General features: G+C 36.2%; 1 long non-coding RNA gene across 1 annotated transcript in view; it reads right to left on the bottom strand.

Annotated features, from left to right (window-relative positions):
• The window catches only part of LOC107079222 (uncharacterized), a 107,605-nt gene that overhangs the window by 46,926 nt on the left and 46,819 nt on the right, over positions 1-13,860 (bottom strand). The window lies entirely within an intron of this gene.

The following is a 13,860-nucleotide window of genomic DNA, read 5'->3' as shown; positions in this document are numbered from 1 at the left end:
TCATGAAAAAAATAACTTCACACAGAAAATGGCTGATTAAAGTATCAAAATTCACCAAAGGGAGGTGCCATTTTTCATTGTAAACAAATTCAATTTTAATTAAACTGAATTCTTGTTAAGGATGATAGTAATCTATTAATAGTTTTTCATTAGAAAACCATATAATTGTGTTACCCATTGAAAGTAAAGTGCTTGGCAAATATAAATACAATAATCATAACAAAGCCTTTTAAGAGCTGAAATACCCCTCAGGGATCAATAACTCTTCAATAATGACAGTTATTCCGATTAAAAGTACAATGGGAGGTGACAGATGAGAAAATAAACAACACATTTAGTTGCAGTTGAATAGACTTCTACTGGTATTCCTTACACTAGTAGCGACAGTATGTATTTCAATTAGTGATCTCTCTCAATCTGATATTTCATTCAAATTTCTCCAGATGGTTGGAGAAAACATCTGTTCACACTTCGAACCCCTACACGTATTTGTCTAATTAACCAATGCAACTTCAAAATAAAATGTATATGCGTGGAATCTATTAAATATGCCTCACCAGTGGGAAAGACATAGTGTAGTCTCCTGTACAGCTGCTCTGCTTCACTAGATTAGTGATAAAATTGTTATAATTTTATAAAATGATGTCATTTTCTTTCTGAGCCATTCCTGCACTATTACTTGGAGTTCTATTCCTTTACAGGAACCCTGACCTTAGAGATCTTCCTTTGTTGGACCAAACAAATGACAAATTAATTTTTTAGTGCTGTTGATGTTGGGATTTGAACAAATTTTGATAATTGTGGCACATTCAAACTTCTTGTGTTCAAACTGTGTAGCTAATCTTTCGTTTATTAACATTTGTGGTGGCGGTGGTGGAGTGGTTGAAATAGAAATCTAGAAACGCTGGTGTCATGTGTGGTCTCATGGTGAGACTTCTGAGAGCGCAAAAAAAAAATCAACTCTGGAAGGGGACTGGTTAAAGCAGCAATCCGTGGGGGGACTGGGCGTTGGGTTGCAAACTGAGTCTCATGGTGAGACTCCAGCTTATGTCTCGTTGGCAAGATTTCAGATTAGTACAGTCTCAAGGAGAGATTACTGGTTATTAGCCATAGTGGGACTTCAGGTTAAGTCAATGAGTCCATTGAGAGGAAGGAAAGGTCCTCAAAAAGTTACCTAAGTTGTTGTCATTTCAGCCCACTGTACAGTAATGAAGATAATAGACCAAATTTGGCGGCCAAATTGAATCCACTAAGATGAGCCAAGTTTCCACTGATACTACTCATAAACAATTTCCCATTAGGCACTGTAGGCGCAGTGCCTATGGCCTACAAAATTATTAGGGCCTACGAAGGAGGGAAACACTAGTGACTAACATAAAAATGAGCTGCAACAATATGCTTGCGATTGATTCTAGGTGCTCCAAATCAATAATCATGCGCTATCTAGCGGCTAGTCTAGAAACTAGAAGTATCAATGTGATGGTCGCTCAACTCACTCCATCAATCACAAACAGTACAGTGGTTAAGCATTAGAATAGTTGAAAGTGCATCATGGCAATCAACGTACTGTAATTCAATTGGTGTTTACCCCTTTTTTTGCACATTTCAGAGTGAAAGTGCCTTGGGGGTATGAACACCAAAATCCGGCCCTGCTCATAAGGGCTGGAAAGGTTATAGGCATACAAGTGACGTACCAGTTTCAGGTTAAAAAAAAAGGTTAGCTAGGAATAACAACAAACAAGAATTAAGTGTACTGAAAGGATTATGGAGTGTTTACTGAAAATTTGGTATGTGTATTATGAAAAACACTTAAAGATGCATGCATGTTTGCTATTACCAGTTACACGACCTAGTGTTTGTTATGAATAACAACAACCAAGAAAACAGTGTATTAATAGGTTAATTGGGTGTTTTAGGTTACAATAATATGGCTTAACCCTCTTCGCTGAGGACTAACCTCCTGACCATAGGACGAAGAAGCTAGGGCCTCCATGCAGAGTGAGGTGTGACCAAGGGACAGCTGCAGAGGGGGAGATGAGGTGGAGTTGGGATGCAAAAGACACGAGGGAGAGAAGGCAATCATGTGCAGAATGGATAGTGTTTCAGGTGAGGTAATGACGCCAGGAGTGATTGTGAATTACTGACCACAAAGTCTCATTGAATTTGGTTGTTGTCATGTCTCCTGGACTTTCATTACAGATTTCATTTTAAAGAAACGTTAGTGTGTGTCATTTAGATTATACAGTACCCAGGGAGTATTGTGTGCAGATTCCCTACTCTCAACTGCCATATAAAGATTTTTTTAAGATCACTTTATTGACTATATACAATTTGTTGTATTATGAATTTGTCTTTTTGCATACCCCAGCTTGCTCTCTATGAGACACACAGACAGGGAGAGAAGCTTGAGGTCAGAGTGCAGGGTCAGCCATTTCTACGGCGCCCCTGGAGCAGTTGACATGAAGGGCCTTGCTCAGGGGCCCAACGGAGTAGGATTCCTCTGCCAGTCGCAGGATATGAACCAGCAACCTTCCAGCCACAGGCACAAATCCTTAGCCACAGTGCTAACGCTCCAGCCTAGGGGAATCTGTCAGAGGGGAGTTATATGAAAGTCGGTGTGACTCCCAAATAAAATAGCAGCACAGAAAGCCAGACAATACAGAAGAAAGAGCATTCTATTTTTTGAAGCAGAGGGCAGATTTGTTTTAGGCATACATTACCTGACAAGAATAAGTGGCTTCATAGACTTTACAGACTGAACCTTTTTGCACCACTATATTTGCATTATAAATATAGCATTGAGTAACAACCAACTTAAAATAAGATGGTCATTTATGCAATATATTATTTTTGTCTTATTATTGAATAACAATAATTATTACAATTGAATAAGAAAATACAATTATCATTTAGTTAATAATATAATTAAGTTGTTTTGAACTTTTAATCCTGCTCTCAGGACCTGATGGTAACAGAAGTCTCAGGGATAATCAATATGAATTTTGAAAATGCAGATCTTCTAAACTGACCTTTAAAGTACTTTGAGCAGGGAAGTTCCACATATAAAAACTAAATTATACCATAACCACAGGCATCCAAGGTAATGCATGTACTGTAAGAGAATTAAGGACTGATAATGATAGCAAATAGAAAGCATGAAAGTTCAAATTGAGGATATATTATTTGTAGAACATCAGTTCTACTTCATTAGGATCACTGCCTTTCTGAAATTACAGCATGTACTGTATGTTATCTAGAGTGTGGTATCATTCGAAAACTAGATTATATTAGTCTTCTTATGGAACAAAGGTCATAGCACCTGAGCAGTTAAAACAGACCATACTATCAGACAGTCTCTGTGTTTAACACTGGGCAATACAGTGTTTCTTTATTCTCTCTTCCTACAAACATATTGCAACTTTCATGGTTAAAAAAGTTCTGTTTTGGATCAGCTAACCAGCTAATCAAACTTTATATGGGGAAGATTTGTAGGGTTTCTTCAGTTCAGTGAAAAACTTCAATTGCTTTTGTTTGTGCTGTAATTTTTTCGCTTGGTTTCTTAAAAATGGTTTTCGTCTTTTGAAAAGTTTGCTGTTGAATTTCTTGACCTTTTCCTCTTAATTTCAGGGTGAATACATTCTTTGTTCTACAGAGGTCAACAAAAAAGAAAACAAATCATTCTGAAACTATACATCTGTGCACATTTGAATATATTCACAAATTTGTCAGAAATGGAAAGTCACCATGTCATTTGTCATCCATACGTCATCCTTAATTTATTTAAAACACAGACAAGTTATATTGGAAATTATGTTAAAATTTACCTTAGACAAATCGTGAAAATACAATGTGTATACAGTGTTTCCTCCAGAACTTTTTGTCATTTGTTTAAATTGTGTGTAGAATTTGCAAAGTATTCACAATTTTCTTTTACAAGGTTATCACAGAACTAATATAATTCAGGTGAAGTGAAATATTTAGTACAACAAAGCAATAAAAAATAAATATAGAATTTTGATTTTTTTACATAGATATGACTCGCTATCATCTTTCAAAATAAAATGTTTTATGATCTTTATGTGCCTTTTCACTTCACTTTTTTATAAATTCATTTTAATTTTAATGAAATCAAACAAGATTGATCATGCAAGCTTCATTTATGAACAGCTTTAACCCTGCGAGATCCAATCATAGATTTCTTTTCACATTTGGATGAAAAGTCAACAGCTTTAACTCACATTGAAGTATAGATTTTCTATATCAACTGGTTCAAAGAGGTCTCTCAGGGTTAATCAGTTTACTAAATTAACTCACATGATAAATCATACATTAAAATGAACATAGCTATAAAAAAACTACAGAAGGTATTCCCACAATATTTCTTCTGCCTGTTTGTTTTTGTAGTATACTGTAATTGACATTTAGTTTTAACCAAAGATTTATTTTATGTTTTTTTAACATTATTTGATAAATCTTCTGGAGCTTCATTGTTCTAATACAATAATTGAGAATGTTTTAGGATTAAGTCTTTATATTTGGCTAAAATATTTACTGAAGATAACAGGATTTTTTCAACAGGAAAAGCAATGCTTTGAATATACAACTTGAAATTCTACAAGGCTTAGTAACAAAGTTCAAGAGTTTTATATAATGCTGTTAAGGACTTCACATACTGTACTACAGAAATGAAACAAGGGATATTGTAAATACAGTAAAAATACAATTTGTGCAGTGAAAGGTTTGGTTCTGTTTTTTTATCTTAAAATATTTTATTGACATCTGTTTTCCTTTCTTCATTTGAATCCGTTTTGAAATACCATTTTTGTTTATTGCAGCTTGTTTTTTTTCATCAGTGTTCAAGACAGGCTGTTAATTTATCTGTTTTTTTCACTCTACACATTCTTTATCTTTGACAATCACAACTATTGACCTACAGCTTTGCAAGAACTATGAGACAATTCTTTTCTATTCTATCTTTTACTTTAAGAAAATGTCTTGTGTGTCTCTAACTTTTTATACAGTAGTGCAGGGTCTTTAAATCGCAAAAAAAGGAAAGTTCTGCTCTGAAATCAGTCGAACAGGTGTCTAGGGATCATGGTCTGACAAACCTAAGAGTACAAGTCATTTCTTGTAACAGCTGTCTGTTAATCCTGGATGACATATTGACCTGACACACATTTTTAGCTGGTTTATTTATACAGTAAATGAATGGTCACCCATTTGATTGCTCAGTCTGAAAACTCCAATTTTTGGTCAAAAATATAAGACCTTAATTGCACCCAAAGTGTAGGCAAACAAACAGAAGACCAATGTCTGGGAGAACAGGAGATTCTGTGGTGAAATTCTCTGTTGAGAAAATCAACCCTTCCTACTGTACCCTGAATAAACTGGACTAACATCCATTCTGTGGGCAAGCATATGCTAACCGCATTGGTTACATGTTCTGTGTAAAATTGTTTAGTCTGTGTCAAGAAATAAAATTTGTATAGATTGCTGATTTGTGTGTGTGGTAAAATTATTTCATTTCTGAACATGCATTACAAATATTAGCAAAAGAATAACAGCTGAAAATTACTCTAAAATGTCTTCGAACAATCTCTCAATTCTTATAGTCTGATAAGTGCTATGGATGACAAGGCCACTTTTAAAAGGGAATTTGAACAGACTGTCACCAGAATGCTTACGGGTGAGTGATTTAGTGCACTCATAGCTGGTGGCTGCTAAAAAAAAAAATGTTAAACAAAGTATTATTAATTTAAAGACCTATTACAAAGTCAGCAATGTGCGCCATTCTGCTGCAGACCAACTTTTGCTTCGTTTATGTTTCTCTCACATTGTGAAACTGTGCCATTAATGGTTAAGGGATAGATGTTTGTTCATAGATCTTTGCTTCTCTGCAGTGCTCTGGAACAGAAGCAGACAACTGTTTCATCCCCACAGCATCCTGGTGAAGGCCTGAAGCCACGCTGCATTTCCTTTTAAATCAACCTTTGTGTCACAAGGTGATTGCCTCTATTTATATGACATTGAGTGACAGAGTTTAAGATGCTGGCAACAGTCACACCTGGATTTCTAAATAGTGTTTGACATCATGTGGCATACAAAAATGCACATGTCTATTGCGCTTTAGCTCCTGATGGAATAAATTATATCCAAGGGAGGAGTGGCTCTGGACAAAAAGATAAAAAAAAACTTATTGTTCAGTTAAGACTATTAAAGAGCCAACCTTGCTTTACTTTCTCTTCAATTTTCATTTAATAGGATAATTATAAAAAATGTAAACAACATGTGGTTTAAGCTTTGTCTACATTCAGTCATATAAAAGTTGTCCTTTATCTTTGATGTTCTTCTGTGCCTTTGAAATGGGGGATAATTTCTGCTATAGCTAAAGTAATCGTTTTGTAATGAGGACACTGTCACAAAGGCTAGTAGTTGCTAACCTTCAAATGGCTGATAATGCATTTTGTATTCATCCTGTGTGATTACACAACATTCACAATAATATTTGCTATACACTGATTATATATAATTATTTATATGCACTGTGTACGTTCTGTGCTTCTAAAAAGTAAAGGTAGCTATTATTATAATTAAAGGCTATTAGAGTATATACAAAATGCTAAAGTAAAGGTTAACTTAAATAAAAGGTGCACACATTCAGTCCTTATGGGTAGAAGCTAAGAAGATTATCAAGGGATTTTTTAAAACATCAACCACTGAAAACCTTACAATTTGTGCATTTACAGTAATAATTAGCTCAATTAGGTCATTAAACCTGAAGACCCTGTGATTACTTCCAAGATTACTTCCAAGACAGGAGTTGTGCATCACTGGTTTAAATCTTTTCTCTGAATGGTACCTTTGTACTTAATTTTCTTAATTGTGTTGCTTTTAATCTCTATGAGGTGTTTAGTTGAGACAAGAGACGAGACAAGATGGCATTTAGTGTAAAGACAATAATAATAATAATAATAATAATTTCTTACACTTACTTTCTGGACACTCCACTCAAAGCGCTTTACAGGTAATGGGGACTCCCCTCCACCACCATTAATGTGCAGCATCCACCTCATCAGCTATCAGTGGGGAGGACAGCAGAGTAATGAAGCCAATTCATAGATGGGGATTATTAGGAGGCCATGATTGGTAAGGGCCAATGGGAAATTTGGCCAGGATGCCGGGGTTACACCCCTACTCTTTTCAAGAAACACCCTGGGATTTTTAATGACCACAGAGAGTCAGGACTTCGGTTTTACGTCTCATCCGAAGGACGGCGCCTGTTTACAGTACAGTGTCCCCATCACCATACTGGGGCATTAAGACCCACATGGACAGCAGGGTGAGCGCCCCCTGCTGGCCCCACTAACACCTCTTCCAGCAGCAACCTTAGTTTTTCCCAGGAGGTCTCTCATCCAGGTACTGACCAGGCTCACACCTGCTTAGCTTCAGTGGGTTGCCAGTTGTGAGTTGCAGGGTTATATGGCTGCTGGCCATATCTGTTAGATATATATGATCGACTGCTTTCATTAACCTTTAATCCTTCAATGGCTAAATATATGGTATTTCTGTTAATTTGGTAAGAAACAGATCACTATTATAAGTATACAGTTTGGCCTACTGTACTGTACTTGTACTTGTACAGTATGCTGAACTGAGTATTTATCAGTGTTACGTTCCATATTCCTCCTCTAGAGGGTGCTCCTACCCGTTTCTGTTATTGATTCAGCTCCATAATTTCCTGTTGTGTCTTGTTAGTGTTTTGGCTTTATAAGCCTAGCGCCTCCGCTGTTCCAGCTCAGCACTGGAAGACAGACGTCTGAAGACCCGCCTATCACCAGACTTGGACTAGTCTGAGGGAATAGGCCTTCACCCCGGCGTCCTGACCTACTGAGTCCGGGGCTCGGAGCACCTGGTCCTGTTAAGGTTTTATTTCTCTGTGTTCCTGGTCTTGGTTCCCCTTCCCGGGGATTTTAACTGTCTTCCCGGTTCATGGAATATGGACTATGCCCTGACAAACCTGTTGGACCTCCCTGAACTTGGTTGCTTCTGCTTTCCCCCCATGCACTAGACCACTACAGTCAGCGCCCCCTGTGTGTCAACCCGTCCGGACCCTGCTGTATCTTCCCCTGATGTCCTTCTCCAGACTCTTCTGCATTATACCGTCCCACATAAGGTCTTTAACAACACACTTCACGGGAGACAGAACCAGCTCTCGCGACAATCAGGTTCTTTGCGTTCAATAAATACATACATGTACAGTATATTCAGAATATTCATTATTCTTCAATCCAGATCACCAAGTATAGTTTTCACAGACATCAATTATTAATGATACCAGATAAAGATAAAGAAAAGGGAAGCATGTTTTTCATGTAATTAATAAAATTCCTATATTTTTAAAGGAATTCGTTTTGGCTCAAACCCTGTCAAGAGGGATATCTGAGGTTACAGCATGGCTGTAAGCAGCAGGGCAGCAACAGAACATTTGTAAATATTTGATAAAGTCAAGCAGGGATCTTAAACTTTCAAGGCAAATGTGGACTCTCCCTCAGCATTCCACCTTTGAATTTATGGATAGAAAGTAAATGATTTCAACATTAGGCAAGTCTACAGAATTTGAATACCTAATCTTCAGATCATGTGGTTTGATAATTGGTCCGGAAGGGGTCAATTTCATAGTCAAACTATAATAACGAGTATCCATTACAACAACTCCCTTTTTTACAGCTGTGAGGGACATTCATTATTGGGTTTTCCGTTGCCTTATAAACATAACAAACTTCTATGAATGTGATTTGAGAAACAGATATGCTTAAAGGTGGCTTTAGAATTTTAAATCAGTGCAGAAAACTATTTTTTTTTACCTTACTCATTCTCTATCAGCATTAACAGTGTGAAAATGCTGGGATATGTAAAAAAGTGCATGAAGTATGGAGTGCATAGAATACTGTATAATTTGCCCTTCATTACAGACCCTCATTTCACATTCCTCTGGTACATTTCTGTAGTCTTCTCCAGATGTTGGCCAGACCAGGGATTTTCCAGGAAAGCTTCAATGGTTTAATGAATTAATGACAGTAAGTAAGAGTACTGTAAAATTCATAAATATCTGCCAGAGTAATATGTACTGTACACTTCTTTCCAAATGTATCTGCTCTGCCCTTAATAATAATAATAATAATTGCTTACACTTATATAGCGCTTTTCTGGACACTCCACTCAAAGCGCTTTACAGGTAATGGGGACTCCCCTCCACCACCACCAGTGTGTAGCATCCACCTGGATGATGCGACGGCAGCCATAGTGCGCCAGAACGCTCACCACACATCAGCTATCAGTGGGGAGGAGAGCAGAGTGATGTAGCCAATTCATAGAGCCAATTCATAATTAACTACATATTCTGCATATACAGTAGATTCCTTTTCTAATGTCACTCATGAAATGACTGAAATCTGTTTGGTCAGGGTTAATAAGCTTATGGGACCTAATAAAGCAATCTTTACTAATCTTTGCTAGAATAATTATTTCGATAATATTATTCTAAAAATGCTGTAACAATGTGAATTGTTACAGCAAAGCTACTTTTTTTTGAAGGATTGAATGAATTTTTGTTTGGTTTGGAGGCTTGAAGCCAAAATCCTCAGTAAATATTTGACTGCAGATGTCCATCTTAAAAAGCTGCGCAAGCTCTGGTATATTCAATACTCACCCTCTGTATGGTTGCTGGTTAGCAGATGTCATATTGTTTGTGGGACTGCCATGACAACATGTCACAACAGAAATTGTGATTAAATACAAAAAAGGTCCTGAAGCCACTCAACTAAGATTTATATGTCCTTGTAAATCAGTTGAGCATTAATTAGAAAAAATCTACAGTTATTTGGTGAATGTTCTTTTGAGAAAAAAGCTAATGGGATTGTAGTATGATACTAGTGCTCAAAGACAATTATCTTCCAATTAGCTTTGTCAAGTAAGAAGTACAGTACAATGCAGCAATCATAATGGATTTAGAACACCTTTTATATAACCTGGTTTACACTGGCTTACCATAAATTGCATTTTACAGCTCATTTCCTTGTTGTTTTGTAGCAACCAAAAAGTGCCTGTTAGCTCTTACTCTCTCTTACGCAAAACAATAAAGATTAAAAATAGCATTATTACCTATTTTCCTCATTATTACCTAGATTTTCCTATCCTATGTTGCTTGTGTAGATTTTCACATTCTGGTACTCAGCTTTGAATGATGTACTTGTAAATAAAAGTTTTTAAAACTACTTCATGACAAGCTTGTATCTGAAGCTCTGAAGCTGTTAAAAGGTCACACATTTATTTTAAACTAAGATATTCATGCACACTAAAAATGGAAGATTATGGTGGCAGATCAGTTGGTTATATGTAATACATATAATGTTACTTGTAGTTTAAAGAGTTTGTTGATTGTTTGTGGTGAATTTCTCTTTCAGTATCATGTTGGAATCATATTCTTAGGACCAGACAATCTCTGAGCTGATAGAAGACAATGTCATGGAATGTTTCTTTGAGAAATGAACATTACTTTGTCAGACCTAGAGGAAATAAATGTGATTCAACAATTGTGGCATATACTGTATTACACCAGATCAGATATGATATCTGAAGGATACTTATTATTATTATAATTCCCAGTAAGAACATACAGATTCAGTTCAAATTGTTGATCATTTAATTAAATAAGTTATTCATGTAAAAGAGTTTTTCTTATAGATGTTTACTGCTCCTTTGTTTCACCGTTGATGGAGTTATGTGACCACAGTGGAATTAGAACAGATACTGAGTAAAATGCTGACTTACCTAGTTTGAGTTTCTGACTCTAAAATAGGTAAGGAGATTTGGGAAGGTGCATAAGTCTCTAAGCAACTACAATGTTCCTTAGCAACAGCAAGGTAGTACAGTCATCTCCAGCTGTTTAAATGTTAGTGTTGTTTATATGGTTAACTTCAATGACCAAAAATCTAACTCAAAAGTGTTCAAAAAATTGTTTTGTTTTTAAATTCAAATATTTGCATATTTTCATATATATATTTCTCTTTAATGATTTTCTTGATGTTTTTAGTGTAGCTTTTAGGGGCATTTCTGTGATGATATTGTAAAGGATAGAAAACATCTCACCTAGAAACAAAATAAAAATCCAGCATTTTCCTATTTGTTTACTATTACTTCACCAGGAATAACAACATCAGAAGAATCAGATGCTTTATGAATGTGTATTGAGCATTTCAAGTGAAATGATTTTGGTTTAACCCACTTGGTTAAGGGACAGTCCCCTGACTATAGAACAAGGAGGTTCAGACCCCTAAAAGTAAACAAGTGGACCTCAAAACCACACATGCAGAAACATAAAGACCAGTAAGGTGCAAGACATGGGGAGAATGCAGTGATACAAGCCATTATAATGAGAAGCTGTGTGGAGCTGATTCGGATGAACTGCAAGTTATGCTTTTGATGACCAGCGACCAAGTTTATTTATTAAATGGCTGGGAATTACCTTGACAAGCTGCTGAGGAGGCCATACCAATTCTGTTATAATGCCGTGATAAGATGGAAAAAGCAGTTTCTGCTGGACAGGCTAAGGAATCCAAGTGCTTGATCCCAGTGAAAGAACAAGGAGAAACGAGAGCTGGGGAGGTCACTGTGTGGGCTGAATCAAAAAGAAGCAAAATATCCTGAAGGTGAAAAGAGTACGAGGTACGAGACACAATGTGGCCTTTCTCATTAATGTTGAGGGGATCAGGTGAGAAGGTACCTTAAAAAAATTGCATAGTTGGAGATGATTATGATTGAGAAGAAGTTCATAAGGACTAAGGTACAATTGTAATCATATGTAATAGCAAATATACAGTAGGTGCTCAAATTAAACTGTATTGTTTTATGTTTTTTTAGACAAAATGTTAGGGTATCTAAAGATAAAACATTGATATCAGGTAAGCAGCGACAAACAGAGGAATTGGAAAACATTGAAGAGGCTATAAATTCAGAGCACTTTGGAAAACCAAGGAAGCTAATAAAGAGAAATTTCTTACATTTTATCAACAAATGATGAATGGTAGTCCAATATAATTGCGTATGTGCAAACAGATAAAATATCTCTTGTAACTGGCATCTGCTGTTTTGGATAGACTACTCAGGACATTGAAGACTTTTGATAAGCAAGATAATTTGTGGATGGGATGTGAACACATAAACAGTTCCATACATAAACTTATAAGAAAATTGAATTCTTCTCAGGTGAACCGTCATTGCAGAGAACCAGATCATGTGAGTTTTTGCGCAGTAACATATGAAGAAGGAAATGCTTAAAATTTCAGAAGATGGGAAGTTAACTAAAGATGGAAATAGCGTGATGAAATGATCAACATTCCTGATTGAATGGAGTTAGTTCAAAGGAAAAGTAGCTAGGAATATGGCAGAACTGGGCAAGGATCCAAAGTGGCATTTGGAGCTAAAGTCTTAAATTTCTGAAACTAAAAACGAGGAAGTACATCAGCAATATTATTAAATGGGATGTGAACCACAGTAATTAAGGAAGATTATCAGAATGAATGAGGACAGACGTGTGTTTCCCATTTTGACCCTGAAAAAAGGTAGTGATGTTGATGGAGTAAAATTTAAAAAGTTGGAAGCATTTTCAGCATGCGATCTTGAAGAAAATTCAGAAGGCCAGTTTGCTGCAGACATACAGTATACATAGTTATAGTATATACAATAGAATATTCAAAACAATAGAATATAAACATTAGCGAATCGTGTTGGATGTTGAAATATCAAGGAAATGTCAATGATAGAACACCTGCTGACTATAAAAGTTTTTTCTTTCCTTTGTGGGGTTGTTTTGTTGTTTGTTTTGAAAAAAAAAACACAGTGGTGAATATTTTGTTATCTCCTGTCTTTTTTGGTTATATTATTTGATCATAAGAAGCATGGTCGTGGCATTTAATTTTGTATTAGTCAAACTAAAAAAAAGAGGTATGTGTGAGATACATTGGAAAGGTTATGATTTAGAATGTCTGGATGAAATTAGTTAAGAACTTCCTTTTGTCTCATTTTGAATTCACGCTGATCTCAAGCAATTCAGATAGCAAAATTATAAAGTGTAACATAAGAAAAAACAGTGCAAGCCCTAATGTGGGAGTTAGCATCCAGGAATGGGAGACACATTATGTGGAATTTTTGTGCCTGAAGTAATATACAATGGTCTGGTGTTTTTATGTTTTATTTATTTTTGGAACTTGTTGATGTTAAGGCTTTTGACATCAATCCCTCAATCCATTTTCTACTTGCTCTTTTCTAATTCAGAGTCACAGGGGAAACGAGAGTCTATTCTGTCAAGCAATGGACACAAGGCAGGGTTCACCCTGGATGGGACACTAGTCCATCACAGGGCAGACACACACAAACACAGACAATCACACACTCACACTAGGGACGTTTTTACCTAGAAGCCAATTAACCTAGTAGTACTGTATGTTTTGAACTGTGGGAGGAAACCAGAGCACCCTGAGATACTTCTTGCCAAGGCCAGGGGTGGGTTGTGATTTGATCATGGAAACTTACCATGTGTTGCATCTGAATATATTGGATAAGAATAGTTGTTACTGTATATTGTTGGAGGAAAATCCTTTAACACTCTTATGATTTTAGTTAATCTTTATGCCACACATTGGGGTGACACTCATTTTACTAATAACCTTACTCCCATTCATCCTGATTTGAACACCCACCACTTAGTGGGAGACTAAGTGCTGTATAAATCCAGTTTTAGATCACTTATCTTTAAAACCCCGCATGACATTCAAAGTCTGCGTCAGTAATACAATTATTTCT

The sequence above is a fragment of the Lepisosteus oculatus genome, chromosome 3 (genome assembly GCF_040954835.1).
Source record: "Lepisosteus oculatus isolate fLepOcu1 chromosome 3, fLepOcu1.hap2, whole genome shotgun sequence".
Taxonomy (NCBI): Eukaryota; Metazoa; Chordata; class Actinopteri; order Semionotiformes; family Lepisosteidae; genus Lepisosteus; species Lepisosteus oculatus.
This window is presented reverse-complemented; position numbering and strand designations above follow the sequence as displayed.